This window comes from Sceloporus occidentalis, unplaced genomic scaffold, assembly GCF_023333645.1.
Source record: "Sceloporus occidentalis isolate IW3139 unplaced genomic scaffold, rSceOcc1.0.p SCAF_12, whole genome shotgun sequence".
Taxonomy (NCBI): Eukaryota; Metazoa; Chordata; class Lepidosauria; order Squamata; family Phrynosomatidae; genus Sceloporus; species Sceloporus occidentalis.
The window spans coordinates 3,779,776-3,794,548 of record NW_028316992.1 but is presented as its reverse complement, the minus strand read 5'-3'; positions in this window follow the sequence as shown (position 1 = coordinate 3,794,548).

Genomic DNA, 14,773 nt, shown 5'->3' with positions numbered 1-14,773 from the left:
TCCCAAAACATAAGCTATGATTTTTCTATTTTATATGAGGAACATCATTTTACTATGCCATTGTATGTCATGGGACTTCAGCATCCATGGATCTAGTTATCCATTGGAGGGCCTGGAACCAAACCCCAGTGGATGCCAAGGGCCCACTGTATATCATTTTTCACCAGCTCATATATTTTATGTGCAACTTTCCCCCAATATGCACATTTTTGGTTGGACTTTTAACTGGAGAACTGAGGCACTAAATTTGGACAAGTATGAATACTGAAGAATAATTATATTTTGGTTCATGTATTAGCTTGGAATGTGTGAATTAGGTTGCTTCACTTTAAAATATCAGTGAGCTGAATTTTCTACTGCATCTCTTGTTTCTCTTAGCAGATTTTTCTACTTAAAGCAGTAGCTTGTTGAAATAGACCAAAGAAGTTGGCTTTAATGTCTTCTGATCTGGAACTGTCAATTTTTGTATTACATTCCTTCACTTGGCTGTTATGCTCCTCCCTCAGGTTTATGTAAGAGGTTTCTGGAATGGACTACTGGAAGCCATACAGTTCTGTTCTGTTCATTCCATTCTCTCAAGGCTTTAGTTAATGCTTTCATTTTGGCGCTTTCATCTCATTTTTCAACCTAGCATTCATTTTATCCATCACATCAAAGAGAGGGTCTAATGAGGTTCTGATTGATTCATCCAGCCAAACGTTGTCTCTTGGCCAATTGCAGTGGCAGCCCCAAAAGAAATCTAGATGAGGTTTGCTGTGTGAAAAATAAAAGCCTTGGGATTGAGAAAGAAAGAAAAAAGTCTGCGTGCTTCATTTTAATGTTAGTTCCTAGGCAACTTTCCCCATCTTGACAGCTGCAGTTTGCTGGATGGTGCCTCGGGCCAAAGATGTATCCCATTTTAGTTAAAACTCAAAACTGATAGCTTTCTGAAATAGCCCCATTTTGTAGAAAACATTCTTTCTTCATAGACCACCACACAAAAAAGGGAAGAAAAGAAAAGAAAAGAAAAGAAAAGAAAGAGAAAACAAAAAAGAAAGAAAGTAAGAAATAAAATAAAATAAAATAAAAGATTGGGCTTGCTAAAGACACACATTTGAATATGTCTCCATAGTTTTTCAGAAGTGGAGATTATGAAGAAAGAAGCCCAGATCTTGCTTTTATACTCTTAGAACCCTTACCACTGGCAGTTAATTTGCAATAAAGTCACACAGGTGTGTGGTTTTTATGGACATTTTATGGTTAGGTAGTACAATTATGAAGTAAAATAATCTTTTAAAAGAGGAGGAATAAGTTAGACCATGGAGACGAGCTATATCCCCTGGAGACTGGAGAAGAAGCAGAGAAAAGTTAATGAGGCTGAGAATTAGAAAAGAGAAGAAAATGCTGGGTGCTGCAGTGTGGAGCAACAGAACACTTTGTGAGTGAAGAATAACAGTGGGAAAAACTGCAAGGCATAATGTATGGATGAGTCTATATCACCTCTTGTTTCAAATCCGCTTATAATTGCACCATCAATGCTTATTAAGTGAAAACACAATTTATTTGGCAAGATTACATAAATTTGAATCCTCCTTTCCACCAATCTGGAAAGGGTGTAAGCAGAACAGAAATATCCCCAGATTTGTAACCGACCAAATCTGGAAAGCAGCAAAAGTACATTTCTGCTTTTTAAAAGTTCATTCAAAATGCTAGTAAAAATACACATAAAGATGGAACAGCCCAGAGCACAAAATACGCATGATTATCAACTGCCTACATTTCTATTAAAGAGTCTACAAAACCTCCCAAGATTGCTCAGGGCAGGTTTTAGAAATTCATGCTCATTTTTAAAGTTTGAGTACAAAACAGAGAACAGGACCTGGAGCAATGGATGCAAGCTACAGGAAAAGAGATTCCAGCTCAACATTAGGAGGAACTTCCTGACAGTAAGGGCTGTTCGACAGTGGAACACACTCCCTTGGAGTGTAGTGGATTCTCCTTCCTTGGAGGTCTTTAAGCAGAGGCTGGATGGCCAACTGTTGGGGATGCTTTGATTGGGATTTCCTGCATGGCAGGGGGTTAGACCGGATGGCCGTTGCGGTCTCTTCCAATTCTATGATTCTATGAAAACCAGTAATTATTGCTGGATGGCTAAAAACTACTGTAGTGAGATTTCCCTTTTCAAAATGGTAACTGCTTGTGTGTCTGACAGTTTGGTTGCTCAGTGTAAGATGCCTATGCCAACAGACTGGCTGATATCCTGTATCACCTTGGTGGATCATAAAGTTCTGCCAGGCATAGTTCAGGGGTGTAGGTGGGAAGGGGCAAAATGACAGCATCACCTTCCCCCCATGAAATAGTCATTTAGGGACTCAACAGACTGCCCCTAAAGCAGTGGTTCCCAACCTGTGGATCGGGACCCCTTTGGGGGTCGAACGACCCTTTCATGGGGGTCTCCTAAGACCATCGGAAAACACATATTTGCACATAGTGATGAAAAATAATTATACGGTTGGGGGTCACCACAACATGAGGAAGTGTATTAAAGGGTCGTGGCATTAGGAAGGTTGGGAACCACTGCCCTAAAGGCTGACTCCATGCCACCCCTTTCCTCGCCGGATTGGGGCTGTAGCAACTGCACACCACAGCCCTGATTTGGCCTTTCCATGATGCAAAAAGAAGCCACAAAGGCAGCTCCTTTTCGCACCACAGAGAAGGCACCCTAGCCACGGTGACAGGGAACCTTTTTGGCTGAAGGGCAGGATATAAATACAGCTGGCCCTCCATATCTATGGATTCATTATCTATGCATTCAACCATCCATGGTTTGAAAATGTTTTTTTTAAAAAATAAAATCCAAAAAGCAAACCTTGATTTTGTCATTTTGTACGAGGGACATCATTTTACTATACCATTGTATTTAATGGGACTTGAGCATCCACAGATTTTGGTATCCATGGTGGATATCAAGGGCCCATTGTACTCTGAATAAATAAAGTTCATAGGCTACATTGTCTATGCAATTCACCTTTCTCCTTCATTTCCATTAATCATGAACCATACAATTAACTGTAGAAATCTTTTTGAAATTTCCACTTAAACTGAAAAAACAAACCAATCTCTCTCTCTTCCCCTCTCTTCCCTCTTTGTTACAAACAGGAAGTATATATTTCACCAAATAATAGTGCTGGAAGGGACCACAAGGGCCATGTAATCCAACCTCCTACCTTGCATGAACATACAACTAAAGCAGTGCTGGGAAATGGCTACTCAACCTCCATTTAAAGTCCCCAAAGGAGAGTCCACACCCTCCAAGGCACTTCATTGCACTGCTGAATAGCAATTACAGTAATTATGTATTTTATTTATTTGATGAAGTTCTTCCTAACAGTTAGCTGGCATCTTTTTTCTTGTGACATGGCTGTATTGGTTTGTGTTCTGTTCTCTGGAACAACAGGCAACATGCTTACTCCATCTTCTACATGATGTCACAGTGCATTTTCTTGTGATTGAAACTTAAGTGGCTTTTAAAATAAGCCTGGGTTGATTCTGCTTTTTGCTGACATGTCTATTCTGGAAGGATGTGTGAGCCTCATTCAGCACCTAGGGATAGACTGAAGATTCACATGTTCAGACGCAATGCTTTGGAGTGATACTTTGCTGCTGAGACTTCTTTCAGAGGTGACCAGGTAAAAACATCAAGATTAGGCATGGAGTATTATGGTATAATAAGTATAATCTTATTTTATTAATGTTATATCTCCTCGTTGTTGGTTAGATTGTACACCGTAGGAAGGCATTTAGCTGTTCTTTTTTATTGTTTTGCTTTGTAAAGCGCTGTGTAAAGCCTACGGTGCTCTATAAAATAAATGTAATAATAATAATAATAATAATAATAACCTCCCCCTACAATCTTGCTAGATTGTATCTCCCCTGCTTAGCGCAACTTAGTAAAATCAACAGACATGTCAATATGTCAGTTTAACTTTCTTTTGCATTTAATTTTTTTATACCTCAAGTTTCCATCCAGAATGGAGGAAATTAGATAATTTTGACAAATCCTTAAAAAGTGAAATGTTGAAATTCTTATCATTTGTACCAGCCATATTTAGTAAGTATCATTGTTCCTGTTATTGGATAAAATTATGTGAAGAGGGAAGGAAAGCAGAAGGAAAGGGACTGGAATTGGAGAGCCTGAAAAAATAGATTAACAAAGCTTTCCTTTAAAGTAAGAATCTGCATTTGCGGTGCCTGTGCCTAAATTTATGACAATTTCCAACCAATTCTAGAGCCTGTTCTTTATGTATAAGGTGCCAAAAGGAGGCTGGGGAAGGAAGGATATCTCAGACTGAGATAGTTCAGTAATCGACCGTTCTATCCATCAATGGAAAAATGCCTGACATTTCCTGCAGGCTTGTTAATTGGTTCCTCTTCCAGTGAAGTGATTTGGAACACTGTGGGATTATATACTTTCTGTTCTATTAGTCCCTTCAAATTTCTGTTAGTAAAAAATTATCTTTTATGTCTGTTCCTTCTTTGCAAAGGAAAGGACAGCAAGCACCTGCTCTTGGTGTAGTTCTGGTGTAATATGTAAGCCGCCAGACCTATTTGTCTAAAACTGGACAGACCTCTCCCCCCCAGGAGGGGTTACCATACCTGTTAATTTAATTTCGTTAAGAAATCCAATTTAGTAGGCAAAGGAAATACTCAGAGAGCTTTGTTGATGAAATGAAGTGAGACTGAAATGAGGTTAACCTATGGCTATGAAGTAACAAAATGAGGGGATATTTAAAAGCCATGCCCTATGTCTAACCAGAAGCTGTCCAAATATCATTGGCAGCAACAAATACACAGATGTAGTGTGGGCCTTCTCCGATCCTTATCCCACCAACTGTTGTGTTTTCCACTCAAGCAATTCACTAGTGCCATCAGTTATGAGAGTTCATCTCAGATTATCTCACTATTGTGGCCAAATGTGGGGGTGTCTAACCTTTAGCCCACCACATGTGAAGTCTTGCACAGTGCCCATTGCAATTACCAAGAATGAAACACCAACTGTGCGGGACTTGTCTAAATGCCCTCAAGATATAGGTAACCATGAGGATTTAGGCAACTTCTATCCTCAATGGACATTGCCCTTCTGAATTCACTACTGGCACCCCAGATAACTTGTCTGAATCCAAGATCTCAAATTGATATACTTTCTAGGGGCCAAATGTATGAAAAAAAAATAAACAAATCTTTATTTACACAAGTTAAATACCACACATCAGATTATTTAGTTATTACATGTGTATACAGCATAAGAGGACTGTATACACACACAGTCCTCTTATGCTGACTCAGAGCCATACTAAAACCATCAACTCAAACCCTAGGCTAACTCCAAAATGTCATTCACCAATTTTCATTCACCAGCCTTATGCAAATCTCAAGCATCCCATCAATCAGCATTCACTCCACATTCCATTCTTTCCACCTTTCAAACATTTACTCTACTATGCACACAATAAATCAAATAACATTTTCAAATACAAACCCCTAACATCACATGTAGCTCATGAGAAGAATCAGACTGTGTAGCTTACAGTTTTATATCACTTACAGTGCCTGTATCGCTCTGGTTCAAGTGTGCATATATTGCAGTTTAAATTGGGAATGAAGTCCAAAAATGCTTAGAGTTGGGCTGTAACCCTGTTAAATTATAAGTAGACTTGTGTTGTAGTTATTATTTTTTTAAAATTATAGATGATAGTTTCTGTACCAGAGATGGAGAAACTTGCATTGCAGTGGTGAAGATTAGATAGACTCCCATTTCTGCATTTTCTTCAGCTATGACCACCAACTGTTGGATCAAGGTATTTAAAGGCATGTAGCCTTTAAATCAACTTGCAGAGAACTGAGCTTGTTAAATGGAATTCTCTTACACGCTTTGATGGGACATTGCAGGTTGTTCAGTAGAATTCAGTCATGTATTTTGCAAGCTACTGCATCAATTTATCTGTGCATTTTGCAAGCAATTTGCAAACTGTTGCACAGAACTGAACTGTGCACTTTGCAAGCACTTTGCATGCAGTTGCATAGATATGAGATGTGGCCATTGCAAGTTGTAAGCAACTAAACTGCTCACTTTTTAGGATATGTTCTTTTTAAGCTTGGCAATGAGATGTCCAAATTTGTAAAAGTGATATCTGGCTCTACCCACTATGTTGGCCCTGTCTACTCTGCCATTAGAACCACATCTCAGACCCATCCACTGCTGGAGTTTGGTTTCCAAGACCCTCTGTGAATTTGAATGGGGGAAAAAAGCCTTCTGCAAATTCAACAGATTGAAGTGGTATTTTCACACTTCCCAATATGTATTGTGAGACAAATGTGTACCTAGCCTCAGGCATTCCTGTATCTGTGACATTTACAGTATGTTTCCAAGAAATAAATAGCACACAAAACAAAACACATATTTTGAAATCCATATGGCTAAAATAAAAAAAACACATAACAATAGCTAGCTAGTTGTGGACATAGATACTTATAGGAGCTATAGGTAGATAGGTAAATAGATGATAGAGTGAGAGAGAGGGGGAGAAAGACCTATCTATGGAGACAGAGGCCTGTTACAGACAGCCAGAATAAAGCTGCTTCGAGTCACTTTGAAGGTATGGTATTTCAATGATGCATGAATCCTAAGAGTCTGGAAGCTTCACCAAAGCTGCACTCTAGTCCTTAGGACTGTAGCGTGGCTTTGGTGCGGCCTTTGGACTCTTAGGACGCATGTATCATTGAAATACCATACCTCCAAAGTGACTCGAAGCAGCTTTATTTTGGCTGTCTGTAACAGGCCAGAGATATCCAAAAACATACTTTAATAAACAGAGAAGAGTTTTTGTAAATTTAGATGGACTGTGTAAATAGATATGCGAATTAGGGAAATAAATTTCACTTTTGGGAGGAAACCCAAAGACTTACAACCCAATATAATGAAAATGGAGATGGGATTTGGAGAAACTTGGTGAAATCGAAATGGGGTTTTCACCTCCTTACCCCAAGGATTGAAAATGTTTCCTTATACCAGCTCTATACCCACATGCAAACTGTAGTTGTGTGCTTTCAAGTTGTTTTCGACTTATGGCAACCCTAAGGCGAAGCTATCATAGGGCATTCTTAGCAAAATTTGTTCAGAGGAAGTTTGCCATTGCCTCCCCTTTAGGCTGAGAGAGAATGACTTGCCTAAGGTCACCCAGTGAGTTTCCATGGGATTTGAACCCTAGTGTCGAGAATCCTAGTTCAGCATTCAGACCACTACACCATGCTGGCTGTATACACTTATCTCTCTCTACAGTACTTAAACATCCCTAGGAGGTTTGTGTATAAACCATTTTTGCTGAAGTATAATGCACTTTATATATCTATAACTGCATGAATAAAATGGTAATTAAACCTGGTGGTTTTCCAGCTTTCAGAATAGGGCTAATAACATCTAGGCTATCTAATTTAAATTTGAAAAATCCCATCAAAAGAACTGAAAGGGTGATACACAAATGATTTACATCTAAAAGGAAGTGTTTCCTGGACACCAATAAAACACATTCTTCTGGAAATAGGATTTGTTGGACGTGTTAAGCAAATTATTGCTGGAGAATAACAAATTGTCCCTTTGTGACACCAATCCAGATTTCTCATGTAATTGTCTCATAATTCATCATGTCTGTTCCGTATACACCTCCATGATCTTGATATTTGATTCATAAACACTGTAGGAAATTAAAATCCCCCTTTTAATTTTATCCAGGAATAAATCCTTGCATCACGTGCAAATCTTATTGGGAATCAGAATCTCATCTCCAAGTATATTTCAGTACTAGTTGTATCCTGAATCCTCTGTGTCACATTTTGCGTGGAGCAGAGGGCCTACTTTAAGGATTAGGGCTGTGGACATTCCATTTTTGTAGCATAGTTACACATGTGTAAATCTGTATCTAATCTATTGATTGTAATTCTGTTTTTCAAGGATGCAGGTTACTTACCAATTCCAGGACTTTGTATAGTATTGTCCTAAGTTATTTTGCTGCTTGCGGTGAAGGACAAGATACTCCGTCCACAAACAGAAGCCGATGGAACATCTTGCTGTATACTAGTAAAGGAATAGTATCCTTCACAATACCTGAGGACAATTTAGGAGGATAAGTAGATCATATGGTATGCACACATCTGTCTTCTTGCAGTGCGGATTGGCCTGTGGTTGAAAGGAGAACAACTAAGGGCCTGCCATAGAGACCTCTCCTAGTATCTACCACCTGGAGTTGTTGCCTCACTCTATCTAATGAAAGGACGAACACTAAGGTCATATGTTGTGTCAAGTGAAAGCTCCTGAAGAAGCTTACACTTAAACATGAAGCAAGTGTGACATTATTAAAAAAAGGGCCATTTTCATCTTTCCTTATCCTTGAGGATTACGTGGCTTTCTCAAATTTACTTGACTTTATTCAAATATCATTATAAAATAATAACTTTGTTATTACTATTGATAACAATGATGATGAAGATAATGATAAAGACAAGATGCAATTCAAGAAGATTCAGGCTGGCACTTGTAATATAAAATGACCTGAATTATTAACATAGGACCGGAGCAGACGGGCAGGAAAAAGCAGCCCAATCCTTCTTTTTCCCAAAGCAGGTCTAAACCAATGATTTTAGAATTTTTTTCTCAGTGTGAGAAAACTGTTTGCAGTTTTCTGTATGAAATCTCTGTGTGGTGGCTTTATACTGAATACACCCTTTCTCACCGAGAAGGAAAAATCCCTATATTTTCTATGCCCCTGCTTTGTACATATGCATACATTTTGGTAGCAGGATGGCTCTGTAAAACATACACACATTTTGGTAGCATGGGCAATTTTGTTTTACCCAGTTTTAAAGGTATACCTTTTGGTGCATTGATTCCCATTTGGGAGAAAAGTGGGATATAAATCAAATTTTAAAAAATCAAAGAAATAAATTGGCTGCTTCTGTGCTGTGAAGCATTTATTCGAATCAATAAGCCATAGGGTGAACCCTCCAGCCAGTTCAACTAGCTTTCCTTATCAAGTGCAGCATGGTTGTTCTTACTGTTGAGATGATGAGATAGTTTTATGGCTTTATGGTTATTTTTAGTCCTTCCACCTAAATGATAATGTGACATTGCACATTACAAGAAGTGGTGGTGTTTATTCCAGCACCAAAATAGAGCTTAAGGCCCAATAACTTTTCCCCCTCATCCTTGGAAGGTTATTGGATTTACATATAGATGAGTTTTATGCCTTTAGCAGGACATTTTGTGTCGTGCAAACTTCATTTAAAATGCTAATCTGCAGGAAAGTAGAATGGAAGTGCACAAATTAGCTCTCTCTCTTTGATGCAGGTAAGAGTGTGTCATATGGAAACAATGTTTTTTTGAAAGTTTGTTTGTAAATTGAGGTGTTTTTTTTAATGGAGGAACTTTCACTTTGCAAAACTAGATTTCTATGAATGATGCTGGGGCAAACCTTAGTCCCTAGGGGGTGTGGAGGATTCAGACTGCACCAGGGGACGCCCTAAGGAGGGTGACACCACTAGTCCTCAAACATCTCCTTTTGGGCAGACATGGGCTGTGGCATTTGCCTGTGTCCCTTTAAAATGCTGGAATCATGGAATCATAGAGTTGGAAGAGACCACTAGGGCCATCCAGTCCAACCCCCTGCCATGCAGGAAATCTCAATCAAAGCATCCCCAACAGATGGGCATCCAGCCTCTGTTTAAAGACTTCCAAGGAGGAAGACTCCACCACTCTCCATTGAGGGAGTGTGTTCCACTGTCGAACAGCCCTTACTGTCAGGAAGTTCCTCCTAATGTTGAGGTGGAATCTCTTTTCCTGCAGCTTTCATCCATTGTTCTGGGTCCTGTTCTCTGGAGCAGCAGAAAGAGGTGATTTGAGTGGGGTGAGGCTCAGTTGGAGGAGAAAGGAGAGGTCCCAGTTTCTTTTTTAAAAAATAATAAATTTAAATTTTTAATTAAAATATTTTTAAAATATTAAAAAATATTTTTATTCTTTTAAAATTTTGTTTAAAAACATCACCTTTTACCAAATGTTCACTTTAACTACAAGAATGTACATGTAAATACACTGAAGCTGTACATATGATATTGTACTTTAAATGTATAATTTAAACTTTACTCATTGTTTTATGTCACAGCTATTACCATGAAATTCAGTGATATGCAGGAATTATGATTAATGTGTAACAGTAGTACAAAAACCAGTACTAAATATTCTGTATGGTGTGGTAAGGGAGGAAGTAGATGGAGAGCTGAGACCATGAATTGCCACACTGGGTGACACCAACCCTAGTGATGCCACTGGTAAGAGCAACTCCCTTCTGAACAAATCTTGCCAAGAGAACCTTGTGATAGGTTCATCTTAGGGTCACCATAAGTCAGAAATGACTTGAAGGCACACAACAACAAAGCCCAAAATTTTCCAAGCCTGGGTCAGTACAAATGTTTCTGCTGCACAGGAACAGTAGTAAATGGAAGAAAGAGCAAAGGCATGAAACCAGTGGTACCATTAAGGCAGAATGCCAAAGCACATGTCTTGGGCTCTACTTAACAGAATGAGCAGGACAGTTACCCATTATGACAAGAGTGATCTATTAGATTTAAAGTATGTGAAATAATAGACAGCATCATCTAAAGAGCCATTATGGTGGATTCAGTGAAAGCCAGCATGGTGGTTTGAGTCTTGGACTAATAGTTTGGGAGACCAGGGTTCAAATCCCTAAACAGCCATTGAAATCCACTGGATGAACTTGAGCAAGTCACATTCTCTCCATTTTAGAGGAAGACGGTGGCTAACCTCCTCTTCTAAGAAAACCCTAGGAGAGGGTCATTATAAGTTAGAGTCAACTTCTAAAGAGCTCTTCTCCCCCAGAAAACAATTAAATATGAAGTCTAAAATGACCATAACTGTGCCATTGCCACAGATTCCAGAAGTAAGGATCAAATGAAGGGTATAGTAGCCAGAGTGATGGATTCCATGCGGTGCAGAGAGCAACAAAGGAAAGGAGGAAAAGCACATGGTTCATTCTGATGGTTGGTGCTTGCCTTAACTATGTGAATGATATATATAAGAAGAAGTCCCCATCAGCGAGTATATGGATTGTGATGAAGCTCTGCTTCCTGGCTAGCACTGGCCTTACACAACTGGGGGAAATGTTTTCCACCTCAGATAAAAGAAGTTAACTGCATTTCTGATAACAAATTGTAAAATACACAACACAGCTTTTAGTTGCTGTCTGAACCAAAGCACAGAATAAAACCTCTCTCCCTCAGACCATTATGTGGAGAGAATATTATTTGAAAAAAGAGTTACCAGGCTAAATATGTGGGTTCCAACAAACAGACTGTCAACCACTTGCTGTGCAAATGTTGTGACAGACTGAACAAGAAGTCCAACCTGCCCACTTGCTGTTCTCAGAGGTGCTAAGGATCCCAGGGTATGAGATTAGTGAACCTGCTACTTGTAAATATATGTCTAGTTAACTTGCTTTTCACAGGGTGTCTAGCGCTGTGACAGGAGGATGCTGGCAGGTGTGCAAATGAGGGGGAAGCCATACAAAATGCAGTTCACAAGCCACACGCTCCTTGCAAATGCACAGCCTGGCCTGCCAACTCTGCTAGTGTTATCTGATAAAGCCATGCTGAAGGAGATTTTCCATCATCCTTCTTTCAAGGGCACCTGGAGCTTAATAAGTAGGCTTATGGCTGCTTGCCATTCCTAACAAGTCCTTATGATTCAAGAGTAGTCAGTTGGGCCCTATAAAAGGCAGACCAATTTGGAAAATAGGAACACGTCACCATTCTACAGTACACACTTCATTTTCATTTCCCTGAAGGATGAAAATATATAAATATATTATGGTTGCTATACAAAGGAATTCCAATAGTTCAGTAAATCTGTAATTGCCAGGAATTGTTGGAGCATTTGTTTTCTTATAGACAAGTTTTTGATGCTACATTATAAAATTTGTTGTTGCTGCTGCTGCTGCTGCTGTTGTATGCCTTCATGTTGTTCCTAACTTATGGCAGCCCTATGATGACCCTATCACAGGGGTTTGTGGAGTTGAAAGACTGTGACGTTCCCAAGGTTACCAAGTGGGTTTCCATGGTCCAGTGGGGAATCAAACATTGATCTCCAGAGTTGTAGACCAGCACTCAAACCACTGTATCATGCTGTCTCTCCTCTTATAAAATACTGCTTTGCTAGTGGAAGCTGGTGGCCATGGTATTATTGGGATGATGGAGCCCTGGTGGCGCAGTGGTTAAATGCCTGTACTGCAGCCATTCATTCACAAACCATAAGGTTGCAAGTTCAATACCAGCAAAAGGGCTCAAGCTCAACTCAGGCTTCCATCCTTCTGAGGAGGTTGCTAAAATAAGTACTCAGATTGTTGAGGGCAATTAGCTTACACTTTGTAAACTGCTTAGGGAGTGCTTAAGTGCACTGATAAGCGGTACAGCTATTGCTATGATAAATCTGCTCTGGAATTTAGTCCAAGTTTTAAAGGAATTATCCAAGGTCCTGCATCTACTTTGCAGACAGGATTTGATTCAGACTGAAACTTGCACTACATTCAGTGTCATATAACACTGAAACCCGACCAGACTCTGCTGCACTTTGTCTCCTACTTACAAAAGAGTTGAAGACTAGTGGAGGAAGACATGATGATTTAAGTACGCAGACAATCACATTCCCTAGTTTTGCATCCAAACAACCTGTGTTGCTATTTCCAAGTCCTGGGCCAAAGAATGGCCCATACAATGGCTGGAATTCACTTGGGGACTTATGTCTTCATAGGTGGGATCACATCTGTGGGAAAGAGAATTGAACAATTTGACAATGTCCATATTCCCAAGGGGCTGCTGTTATGTATGTTACAATGTAGGGGAACCAGCAAAGGGACTGTTGTGCATCCAGATTGATGCACAATAAGACCAATGTGCATTTGGGACCCATGGCCAATGAGACCGATTCACAAGGGAACACTGGATAGGGAGTGCTATTACACATCAGTAGAGCCTGTTGTGCATCAGGACACTCTTGCCAGTGTCCTGTTATGCATCTTTGCAACCTATTATGAGTTTTTTTTAGCATCTCTGCCATGCAGCTTAAGAATGCATAAAGTTACACAACATAGACCATGATAGAAGATTCCAGTCAAAAGGTTTAATTTGTTCTTTAAAAAACAAGGTAAACCAATACAAGGCAGATCAGTGAGCAAATTCCTTTCCCCAGCTGCACCCCATTTCATGCCCCACGCTGATTGTTCTTTCTATGACATGGCTAGACTGGAGAGAGCCAAGGTAGGAAGCCCAGCGTTGGAGGAGGAGGAGGAGGGGCAAATACTTCTGGGTTGAAATCCTCTGCACCAGGTGACATCTTATCTAGTGATAGCACTGCTCAAGTCCTGGGTTTGAATCCTCACTTGGTCATGGAAACCCACTGGGTGACCTTGGGCTAGTCATACCCTCTCGGCCTCAGTGGGAAGGCAAAGGCAAACTCTTTCTGAACAAATCTTGCCAAGAAAAACCCATGATAGGTGCACCTTAGTTCAACCTGATAGGTTCAACTATAAGATGGAAACAATTTGAAGGCACATAACAACAACAACAACAACGGCAACAACAGTGTGGCATCTTGACTTATGGAAGCTACCAACCCTCGCCAAAGGAAAAAGGGAAGAGGGCTAGATGTGTCAATAGCTCATCTTATTCTGGCTTTTGAGCTAGTATTGGGACCTGGGCAATTAGTCAGTATGGCAGCATAATGGCATAGATTATCCAATAGTAATTGGTTTATTGTGTCATATGAGCTACTATGAGTATTATTAAACACATGGGGATTGATTTCACAGGTCTGGCATCAGCACGTGGCATCCTTGGCAGCTAATGGGGCCCTTCAGAGTCTTTTGTCTGCCCATTGTCTAATAGTTGGCATTTGATTTGGCACAATGTGCTGTGACACTAGACTAGGAGCATTGTGGATGATTTAAGCAGTAGCAGAGTTACTTCCAGGCACAATGGAGGAGGTACTCTCAGGGCACTTGACTCTATACCCCCAGCTTGGAAACAATCTTCTAATGACATATAAAGTCAGACCTTGGAATTTTTTTTAATTACTTCAGTTCCCAGAATCCTGCAGATAGTATGGCCAGTGGTCATGCTGGCTAAGGCTATGGGAACTGTAGTCCACTTTTCCAAGATCCATTTTTAAGACAAATACTTTTAAGGCAAATATTCACATAGACAAATGCATCCCCTTGAATGCTAGTTTTGAGCAGATTTAAGTCTAATGTAGTTTGGAGGCCTCAGAACTGTCCATCACAGAACCAATTATTTTGTGGACCATACTTCATAAAATTCACTAACCATGCTGTTTGGGAGATTCTAGGACTCATAGTCCAAGAATAAAATTCCCAAGATCTGTTTCTAAGCATGTAAAGTAATGTAGAGTGCATTTACACTGTAGAAATAATGCAGTTTGACACCACTTGCTCCATCCTACGGAGTCCTGGGATTTCTGATTTTACAAGATCTTTAGCTTTCTCTGCCAAATAATGCTGGTGCCTCACAAAACTACAGATCCCAGGATTCTGTAAGATGGAGCTATGACAGTTAAACTGGCATCAGACTGAATTACTTCAATAGTGTTGATACACCCTTAAAGTATCATTCTATCACTGCTCAGTTATGGATGGCTTCACCATGTTATTATCATTCG